The sequence below is a fragment of the Peromyscus eremicus genome, chromosome 14, assembly GCF_949786415.1.
Source record: "Peromyscus eremicus chromosome 14, PerEre_H2_v1, whole genome shotgun sequence".
NCBI lineage: Eukaryota > Metazoa > Chordata > Mammalia > Rodentia > Cricetidae > Peromyscus > Peromyscus eremicus.
The window spans coordinates 17021654-17033157 of NC_081430.1; the positions used below are offsets into that span (position 1 = coordinate 17021654).

The following is an 11504-nucleotide window of genomic DNA, read 5'->3' on the forward strand; positions in this document are numbered from 1 at the left end:
CCAAGAGCAGTATCTAGAAAATGATCACAGTTAATAGCGAGGAAATCCATTTATGTTCACTTAAAGCCACACATGCTGATATAGGCTTATGTCTGTGCACAAGGACCTGTAGATTTGGAATAAGCTGAATTTCAGGTTAAATACAATGCTGGATTATAAATCTAAACCCAACATAAGCCACTATTCATGAATAAAATATCCATAATGTGCTGTTTATCCTGGTGTGTTAAGTGACATATCTAGGTGTTATAGATCAAATGTCCTTCTAGCTAGGCATGTGATCTCCACCTTTTGTACTGAATAGAGTTATATGTATAGAGGGAAGGCTCATACGTATAAAACTCACCAGACTAAAAAGAAAGGCATCAGTTATAATTTTAAAAGAAGTTATAAAAACTATTGTGTTAAGTAAATCACTTTTAAAGATATTCAAAACATTGTATTCAGCTTTCTGCAACTAGGTCTATGTGCTGAGATGTGCAAGGCAGAGAAAGCAATCATAAAGGCTGGGACTATGGCACTCCAGCAGTATGTAACACTAACTGACAAGTATGAACTGTCATTGTGGTATCCAGGGTGCAAATGCTCTGAAGAGGGGCTGTTTCCTGGTGTTTATTTCTTTGCAATACTCTCAATTTATTCTGCAAATAGTCCGTAGTATAAAGTAGCATAACTTAAAATTTTGACCTGTGATGGTGCAAAAGGCACTATGAGGTCAAGAGAAAACCCATTCTGAACACTGACTTTTCATATGTCAGTTCTCAGCTCTGGGCTATGTATTAAGATTGAGATCCTAGTAAGTCATATAATCCCAAAGATGAACATATTTCACTGTGTTGCTGATCTGTAATGAAGCTGAAGAAGTTTGTCCTTAATAGAGTCTGGACTCCAAGGGCATCTGCAGGTCCCATTAGGCAAGGAGCATCTGCGTCATTGTTGTTTGTATGAGCAGATGAGTATCAGTGATGTGGTGACTATCAGTTTCAAGAGTTTGATGTATAATGCACTCTTGACTTGTCTTAGTGCTATTTTTTCAGAACACTCTGGCTAGGCATAACCAGCTGATGTGTCACGAGGTCACACAGGAACCTATGGAATCTTCTTTAGTGAGAATGGAATCTTCTTTACGAATTCATTAAGTAGATCTACCAACCTTATCATCAGATTCAGACACCATCTTTAATCAACCTTGGGAGAGATCCTGAATGAAACTCACCCAGTTAAGCTGATTTTGAGTTCCTGACATCTGAAATCTGAGAGAGAATAACTTTTGTGCTGCTTTGATCTAATCATTTTTATAATTATATATTGTTAATTGATTGTACCATTGGAGCTCCTAAACTGCTACATTTTGGAGTAATATATTCTCAAACACTCAACAACAAATGCAAACATTGTGGAAAATTATCTTCTACTGAGCCTACTTTCATGACTAGAGCTCTGTGCGAAATGTTTAGGAGAAGCCATCTGAACTAAGTAAGCCTACAGAATCATTCGAGATATTTTAATGGCATCTAGAGTCATTAGTTTAGGCATAGTTTGTTTTACAGCAATAGATATAACGGAAATGATATGAAGAAATGGGATGCTACTGTAACAAGAATAGAACATATACGACATTGACTATAACAACGCAATGGGTATGAACTAGAAAACCCTACGAGGCAGCCTGGACAGCCAGGGAATTGTTATTGGAGTCTTCAGAAAAAGTGACCCTGTGCTTGTTAATTACATATGTTGTAGCAATATGAAAGCTGGGAAATAATAGCTAATGAACTCACATATTTGAGTAAGGAGGTCTCTAGACAGAAGTCTGAACTTGTTAGCCATTTCTCTTAGGTATGTATAATAATTAATAGTGTGAAGTATTAAATATTAAATTGAGCACACTCAAACAGAGTAGTACCTAGAGCAGTTGTTCTCAACCTGTGGGTCACAGCCCCTTGGGGGGGGTCGAATGACCCATTCACAGGGGTAGAATATCAGATATCCTGCATATCAGATATTTATATTACTATTCATAACAGTAGCAAAATTATAGTTATCAAATAGCAACAAAAATAATTTTGTGGTTGGGGTCACCACAACATGAGGAACTGTATTAAAGGGTCACAACTTTAGGAAGGTTGAAAATCATGCTCTAGAGGAAAGGTCAGCAAATGTTTTCAGTAATGAACCAGGCAATCAGTATTTCAGATTTTTCCAAGCGTATGTCATCTCCAGCAACTATACACCTTATACTTGAAATATAAAAGTTGACATAGATGATATATAAATGAAGAAGAGCACCGATGTGATATAGTAGAACTTTATGGACAAACACTCATGAGAGTCTGCATTTTACTTGAGAGCCTGGAAGGAACATTTTGAAATCATGATTTACTGAATAATTACGTAAAATATTACTATATACAGCCTCTTTGCCCACAAAAATCTTTTAAAGTAAATTAATACCCTGAAGCAAAAATCAAATGCAAGATACTGCCAGAAAGACAGCCTGGGTGTGAAAGTTAAGGAGCAGTTTGTAACTGAAGTTGAAGATTCTCAGTGTGGAGAAAAACTATGGGTCCATTACTGGGATCCTTTTAGCTAGGCAGCAGAGAATTTTTTAAGAATGTAAGGTCTTGTGTTACTGATCATTTCAGTTAGATAATAGACTTTCTATGATTCTACGGGAATGCTCTCTTATCTAGTTAGATAGATGGGGCTTTATGAATGTTGTGGCCCTCAAGAGAGTGACTTAATGAGTATGTCTTAAAATAATGCCATAGATTATAATTTAATAGACAGTAAATGCAATATTTGTAAAAGAAATTTTGATAGTTTAGATTAAAGGAAAGTAGTTCAAAATAACTAGGATACCCTATTGATTAACCTATGAGGAGGACATAAGCTGGGAAAGCCCGCTGTAAACTTATTTTATCCTTCATTGAAAAAAAATGACTTGAAAGACTACACAGAACTACTCTCAGGGCATAAAAGGAACCCTGAGAAAATTCTTTGCACTTGAGACAGAGGAAATGCTGATGTATCTTCACAGATCTCTGAGTTGCTGTGGGCTAGTCACTGCTGTTTGACTTCCTTCAGTCTGTGGGTAGAAGGTTTTGTGGTGGCTGGCATGTCCTTTTCCATGGCTGTATGCTGAGTACGTAAAAGGGAGATGTGGTTGTCTTTGTATCTACTGGTCCTGCCTGACTTGTTGAACAGTCACGTGTAGGGGAGTGAGGATTTAGAAATTACAGCAACCGAAAAATAGACAGAGACAGAAAAATAGTCGGGAGGGCTCTCAGTGAATTCTGTAGCAGCCCTGGGTTTATTTTTCATAGCCTTTTTATACACAAAGCAAAGGGGGCAAAAGACCTGCCCATCTTGAGTACACCACACCTAGACGACTGTGGTTCCTCCTTTCATCACAAGGATCAGAAGAACTACATTGTTGAGCACATGAACAGTCATTGACAATGATTTAAACCATGAAGCTATGCAGCCACAGTTAACTGAAATATTTCCCTGACAGTCTTCCTGTTAAGTGAAAGCTGTGCTTCCCTGTCAAGGGTCATATACTCCTGGAAACCATGCCCTGCAGCCTCTTCCTCTGAATGCTGGTAATTACTAACTCCTGCTAGCTCCAGATAACAGTTTTTCTTATTTTACTTTGAAAGTTTCAAACAATTATACAATGTATATCAATCTTATGTATCTGCCACTATTCCCCTCCAACCCCCTCCTTGTATCCTCTACTCCATCTTCCTCCTGGCCTCCTTATGTCCTCTGTTTACTTTTGTTATTGCTATTAGTATCCCTCTGAGTTCAAATAAGGTTGCTCATAATAACATAGGTGTGTGTCCGTCTACTGGAGCATGTAACTCCAGAGTATTGTGCATTTATATAAAAATAGGTGGATATCATGTCTATACAAAATAGGTTCAAGAAAAAACTTTTAGATATGTACTTTTTTATATTCTGGAAGATATGTCTGTCTGAAAAGAAGAGCTCTGGCTTATCTTCTTTAAAACCAAAAAAAAAAGTAGTTTAGGCACAAAAGTCTTATTTAATTTCATGAACTAAACAAGTGACTCCTGTATGAGAAGTACATATCCCTGAAATGGGACATTTCCCCAGCTTCTGAAGCCACCAGTACACTTAATAATCTGATACAAAAAAAGCAAAGCCTGGACAAAGCATAGTGCGACCACAGAACCCTCCACAAGTATCATTGAACTTGGTTTATGTTGGCTAACTACTGTTTTTTTTTTCTTATCTTCTTTTATTTAATTCCTTTTTGGATGCTTCTTTGTTTTCAATGAGAGAGAGCAAGAAAGGGTGTGGATTTATGTGGGTGGGGAGGTGGAGGTGATGTGATACCCCTTAAATAGATTGAGACATGTGCTCAGAAACAGAAGAAAAAATGTTAACAGTAGTTTTCAAGGAAACTTGTTAGAGGGCTGCATTTAGAGCAGGATAATCTTTTGGATATTTTCAATATATTTTTAAATTGTTTAAAATTTGCCTGCTCTTCATTCTCACCTCTATTATTCAGAATATATATATATATATATATATATATATATATATATATATATATATATATATATATATATATATGGCTAGTATGGCAAAATAGTCAAGATTCAAGATAGTCAGTTTAGAAACCCAAAGATTATTTTTGTTTATGACTTCAGTCCGTGGTTGCTGGCCCCCATTGGTCTGAGCTTGTAGTAAAGCCTTCAGCAAGGCAGCTAGGAAGCAAAAGCAGGGCAGTCCCAATATCCGCTTCAATGGCATACCCTCAGTGACCTCATTTCCTGCTAGCAGCTACTACTTCCTGATTGTTGACCCACTTCCAGATAGTGCCGCAGGGTATCAAGCAAGCCTCTCGTACACAGCCTTTGACAGGCATTTAAGATCAAAATCACAATTCTGCACTATGAAAACAAGCTAAGATAAAGCCTCTTTTTTGTAACTTTAAACTGAGTAAATACTGGTAGCTTGGAGATGAGTTCTCTAGTATTGACTCAAATGTCAGAAGGAAGACACTAGCAGCAGGTAGTGCTAAGAATTCTACAAATGTTTAGTAATTCCTGGCAATGCTTAATTTGGGTTTTTAGAAACAAATTTGGTTTCACTGCCATTCAGGATCCAGTCTGCTCATTTTATCATTACTATTTTTATAATTATTGTGTCGTAAACTGAAGAACTACTCTAGAAAACGGCTTGTATAATTCTCTTACCTCAAGTGTCAGTAAGACCCGAAACATAAACTGCACATACTTATATTTGAAAATAATTTTAAATTTATTTAAATATTTTAAAGGCTATGGTATTTTAAAAACTGAATTATAGTCTGTAAGTATATTTAATCAAAAAGGCTAACATAAATTTTGAAAAGAATCTACATAGTTTTAGGCTTAATTGGTTCAAATACACTTTCTCAAGTTAAAATAAATTATATCCCATACATTGACTTTTACAATTTTTGTCTACAAAGAATTTTCCAATTACTTGAAGAAGATAAATGAGGTTTAAAACCATAACTAAATTAAAGGTTTGCTTGATCAGTAGTTACATAAATTAGAGGTGATGTCAGTTTTATATTAATATTTAATAATAACTTGATTAAACTTTGATTGAAAGCCTGTTTGTTTACATATTATGTAAATTGATTTTGAAATAAGGTTTTCAGATTTGGATGATGTTTACATTATGTCAACGCCAAAGTTTACATATGCCACATAAATTTTGGCACTCCTGTGACAGCCTCTAAATAAGTTTGGGTTTAGATAAAAATAGCAGAATAGTAGAATTAGGGCTTAAGAAGTTTTCAGAATTAAACATTAATCACTTTGCCCTTTAGCTTCATTCTTTTTTAAATTTAAAAACAAAAGAAATCTTATCTACTGACCGGAAAGATAAAGCTATGCTGACTGGCCTTTCTGTCAAGCCCTGCTTTCTAGATTGCTCTCTGGCTCAAGCCTTGGACATGTTTTCCACCTGAGCCTCACCCTGTAAGCTTCATACTTTAGTAATTCCCTTACCTTGTACATCAGATCGGGGACATAAAACAAAACAGTGCAAACCATCTAGGTATCTCACTAATCACTAAAATGGAATATAAGTATGTGAAAGAGGTTTCAATACCATTTCCCACCAACAAAGTTCAGATGAAAACAGCAGTGTGGAGCCACTGTTTCCCTCCTGGAATACCTAAAGGCCTTCAAGCCATCAGTGGAAGTTCTGACAAAGATGAGCAGTAAGATGTAGCATCCAATGTTAATGAGAACCCAAGACTGAAAGATAATTTGGTAATGTTGTGCATTTTACAAGGCTAAATACAGTTTTACCATATACAACACTCTTGGGCATTTACCCAAATGTTTTTAAAATTTGTGCCCACACGAAAATCTTCATATGTGTGTTTATAGTAACTTTATTCATAATTTCCCTGAATTGGAAGCAACAAAGATAACCTTCATCTGGTAGACTAAGGAACATTATAACCACACAATGGAATATTGTTCAGTGTTAAAACAAATGAACTATCAAGCAATAAAAAGACATGGAGCATTCTGAAATGCATACTGCCAAGTGTAAAAAGACAATCTGAAAAGGTTACATACTTTATGATTCCAAGTATATGACATTCTGGAAAAGGGCAAATCTATAAAGACAGTAAAAAAGTTTAGTGGTTAACCTAGGGTTAAGACAGAGAGGTCAAAGAGATGAAAATAGGATCTGTTAAAGAAAGAAATTACTCTGAATGTTATTGTGGTGGGTATATAACACGTATTTGTTATTAAAAGACAACAACAACAACTCTAGAATGTAAGCATAGACATCAATTGTGTGCAATTGTTTTAATTTTCTCGTTCCATTGTGCGTGTATTTATCTATATGTGTACTTGTTCATGTGGATGCTCATGTGAACATGCACGTGGAGTCAGAGGACAACGTGGGTGTCCTTCCTCAGTTCCTCAGTTGCAGCTCAGCACTTTTAGCATGTTCTCTCTCTCTCTCTCTCTCTCTCTCTCTCTCTCTCTCTCTCTCTCTCTCTCTCTCCCCTTCCTTCCTTCCTTCTTTCCTTCCTTCCTTCCTTCCTTCCTTCCTTCCTTCCTTTCTTATTATTAATTATGAATGCTCAGCCTTAGTTTAGGCTTGTTCCACTAACTCTTATAACTTATTTTAACCTGTTCCTTTTCCTTTACATTTTGTCTCAGGGCCTTTTACCTTTTTTTCATTCTGTAAGTCCTAATTTCCTGTGTCCTCCATGTCTGTCTGTCTGTCTGGCTGCTGCCTGGCTGGCTGGCCCCTGGGACTTCCCTCTCTTTTTCTTTTGTTCTCTCCTCTTGAGCCTAGATTCCTCCTCCCACTTATTCTCTTTGCCTGCCAGTCCCACCTATCCCTCTACAGTCTAGTTATTGGCCATTCAGTTTTTTATTAGACCAATCAGGTGCCTATCTTTACATCATTAAAAAAATACAGCACAAACAAATGCAACACATCTTTGCCTAGTTAAAGTAATATTCCACAACATATCACACACAAATCATCATGGAACCGAACTGGAAACTTCTTCCTTGCAGGCCAGTTTTCCTAAACCTGAAAGGTACTATCTAGGTTGCTGAGGATAAAAGGCATCAATGGTCTTACTCAGTTTAGAACCCTACATACAACTATTACCCACCTGCTGGGCCAGATATGTCCTGTAGTACGACACTATATCTAGGCAACCAATGTCTACTCACCCCAGATAGGGAACCATGACAGATTAAAGCAAGTATACCACCAAAGTCCAACTTGGTGAATCAATGAATTTTGTTGAAATTACTTGCAGAAATATGGGTTATAGGTTACTTAGAGGAGTTGGAATAATTCAAGGACAGCTGTAAACATCCACCCTTATTGTGGGTGACAGTTTGTGAAAAGTGGAAATCTGGAGGACATCAAACAGCTTTAAGGCAGCTCAATTTGTTGAGAACTGACTCTTGCAGTCAGTTCAGGTGGACTAAGCCCCTTCTAGGGGGCTTATCTTGTTCCTGTTTCTTCCAGGTAGCTCAGCTAATCTCTGCTTCTTCAAGGCTCCTTGACTGGTCTGAACCTCTTCCAGTTATCTCACGCTGTATGAGACTATTTCTCAACAGGATTTGCTTCTTGGAGAGGTATGACCATGGAGAATCTGGTCAGTTTCATAGATTTGATGAAGCGTGTGAGTTGACTTTCTAAATTTGATTTGTCTCTTTAGGATGAAAAGTTTCACCTTAGATGTTCCCTTAGAACATCCTACTGTTTCACCTCCTTTCTAACATCTTGTATCTTAACAAGCATCCTTCTAAGATGGACAGTTTTCATCATGGGAGGAAAATTCTATACAACATGCCCATTGTTACAATAGTAGCATGAGTGTTACTGGAGTAGCCTATCCTCTGCTTGGGTTTGAGGCCTTCTCCACCCTAGGGAATTCATGCTTCATGTTATAAATTCAAAACACGGGCCTTAAGACAGTGTGGCATCATGTCAATTTAACTAAACAGTTTAGGCTGTAGTCAAGACCGTGCTACTGTTGTTTAGCTAAATTGACATGATGCCAAACTGCCTTCTAAATATTTACGTTTATGCCCTTAGACAAATGCTGCTCTTAGCCTTAATCAGAGAAGCTTCTATTTGCAATAAGTGCTCATAAAAGCAGACTATCATGGATGGTCAATGTGCTGAGAATTAGCAACAATCCAGTGATCAACACTCAATAAGACATTTATACAACCACCTCCAAGATTCAAGGAATATCATTGAAGAGGGTGTGGAAAGAAGGTAAAAGCCTAAAGACAAGAAAATAGAGTTGTGAAATGCTATCTTTTGGGCCCAACATACCACTACAATCATGATCTCACAGAAGCTACGGCCACCATCAATGAGCCTGAACAAGACCGGGCCTTTGTGGTGGTCTGAATGAGAATGGCCCCTATTAGGATCATGTTTGAAAACTTTAGTCCCCCATTTGGTGAAATTGTTTGGGAATAATTAGGAGGTGTGTTGCTCTGTGGCTTTGTTGAAGAAGATGTGTCGCTGGGGGGTCAGATTTGAGGTTTCAAAAGCTCATGCCCTGGTATGTTAGCTCTCTCTCCCTTTGCCTATTGCTTGTAGATCAGATATGGGCTCTCAGCCATTAACTAGAACCATGCCTGCCACCCTGCTGCCATCTTCCTGAAATGCTGATCATGGACTCACCCTCTGAAGTTGTAAGCTCCCATTAAATGCTTTCTTTTATAAGTTGCCTTGTTCATGGTGTTTCTTCACAGAAATAGAACAGTAACTAAGACAGTTGATAAACAGTCAATCAAAGATTGAGGAGAGATTCATGATGTCCTACTCCTCTCTGATAGTCTATTGATTACTGGTGAACTCTGAAGGAGTCACAGTTATTGTCTTCAGCTGTGTACTTACTGGTGCACCCACTGAGCTCTAGTTGATGGGTCCAACTGCATGGTCACACAGACATTCTTTTTAAACCCAGTGGGTCATTAAAAAAAAAAAAACAAAAAGCAAGAAATAAAGAAACAAAAAATACATAAATGCACAAAGGGGACTTTAGAGGAAGTGAGGGAATTCAATAAGGGAATGGTTTGTAAGGAGAAGTTGACAGGGGTGGGAAGGAGATAAGAGAGCAATAGGAAGTGAGAGTAATCAATGCATTCTATGCATGAAACTCTACAAAATATCTCTTAAAGTAGGTATGAGGAAAATAATATTGAGACAAAGAACTTGGGGAAGGAATAGTTCTCACTATATGAAAAGCAAATTTCAGCAACAGTACATTCAACAAAATGACCTGACAAGAACTCATCACACTGTCAAGCTCATCAAAAATAGGGAAAGGCCTAAAAAACTGTCACATCTAAGAATAGCCTTTGGAGATCTGAGAAAGTATGCTATCCTTCACGTAATTCTAGAACAGAAAAAGAATGCTATAAATAATTAAGGAGATAAGTTGGAGAAGGAATTTTTGCTAATTATTTTGGCTCATCATTTGTAACAGAAATATATTCATATAATTTGAATAATAATGGAAACTCCATCCAAGGTATATAAAAACTATTGTTTTCTCAGTTTGGGTGTATATTTAAAAGTGTCCTATGGACTTCTACTAGGAAAATTTCTTACAGATATTGGGATAGAGTAGTTACAGCCATTACAAGTTAGGAAAAGGTACACAAATCATTCATTAAAAAACTGTATTTCCTCAAACACAGTAAATATCATGGCTTTAAATAACCCATAGGAACGTATTGGTTGATTTCTGTATAAATGGGGAAAGGAATCCAAAGATGTTCATTGTCTTGCTGGTATGACTTTAGAGAGCTTCGGAAATGTACATGTCTTCATCAACTAGATGCTGATCAGTTGGTGAATGAGTTAAGAAAATGTGGTAAATATATTCAATGGAATGTTTTTTAGAATGACATGTAAATTTCAGCAAATTTTTTAGAAATTGTGGATACAATATTGAATGAAATAAGACATGTAGAAAGAAAAGTATCACAAATACACAAAAAAGTTTATAAATGTACAATAGAGATTATTCAATGAGACAGAGTATATATGAGGTGACCAAAGAGAGGTTTCATTTTATTAGTATGTTCTGTATGCATGTGAGGAATTATCACATTGAAATACATTAATCTGTAAAGCTAATGGATGCTAAGAAAAATTAGGTAATTCCATGACATCTAGGTATTTCTGTTCTTAGTCAGGACATGATAGGGAAAAAAATTGACAAAAATGAGGATATATTTTAAAATGATATTTATTACCTTGGTATACTGGATACTGGGTGATGAAGCCCACAGTGGTTGTCTGTATGCTAGAGAGACTAAGAACCTGGTAGCAGTTAAGTTCACAAGGCTGAGTATGTCTCAGATTGTCATAAAAAGCATGGAAGAATCCAGAAGAACACCTGCTTTTCAGTCAATTTTGGGTTGTGATAGCACTAAGAATAGTAGAAAAACAATGGAATAGATGCACTCAACAGTAAAAAGTGAAGTCAAGCAAGCAGCATTGGTGTTTTCCTCAGACCTCTTCATGTCTTTTAGTCCTCAGTCAACTGACTGTAGGACAAACCTTATGTGACCATTGGTACATTCTTACAGATAGAAGGCATTATATCAGTCGTATGACTCATAGGAAGTTGACAACTTCTTAATGTAACTCAGTTTTGCCCTCAGGGCCTACTGAGGCCTGATCCCTTATGATTTGATGGTAGATCTCTGTTCTATTTGATGGTAGATCTCTGTCATGCATATGTAACCTTATGGTTTTGTGGATCAGATACCACCAGATCAAGATAAGCAACTCAGGTTAAATTGTAGGTTGATGGCCTGTTATCAAGCATTAGGTTACCACTAAAGCTCAATAGCAGACAAACAGCTGTCTCTCAAAGGGAGAATAGCTGTCTGCAGAGGTCATCATGGCCTTGATGTGTAGTTTCAAGGGCCTCTGCTGTGATTCATCTA

The 11504-nt window shown here is 37.0% G+C and overlaps 1 long non-coding RNA gene across 1 annotated transcript; it reads left to right on the forward strand.

The window, feature by feature from the left end:
- The first annotated feature begins 512 nt into the window (after nucleotides 1-512).
- Nucleotides 513-9264, forward strand: LOC131924256 (uncharacterized). The gene is made up of 2 exons (XR_009382828.1): nucleotides 513-1476; nucleotides 9139-9264. It is a non-coding gene; the product is annotated as an uncharacterized LOC131924256 (long non-coding RNA).
- The last annotated feature ends 2240 nt before the right edge of the window (nucleotides 9265-11504 follow it).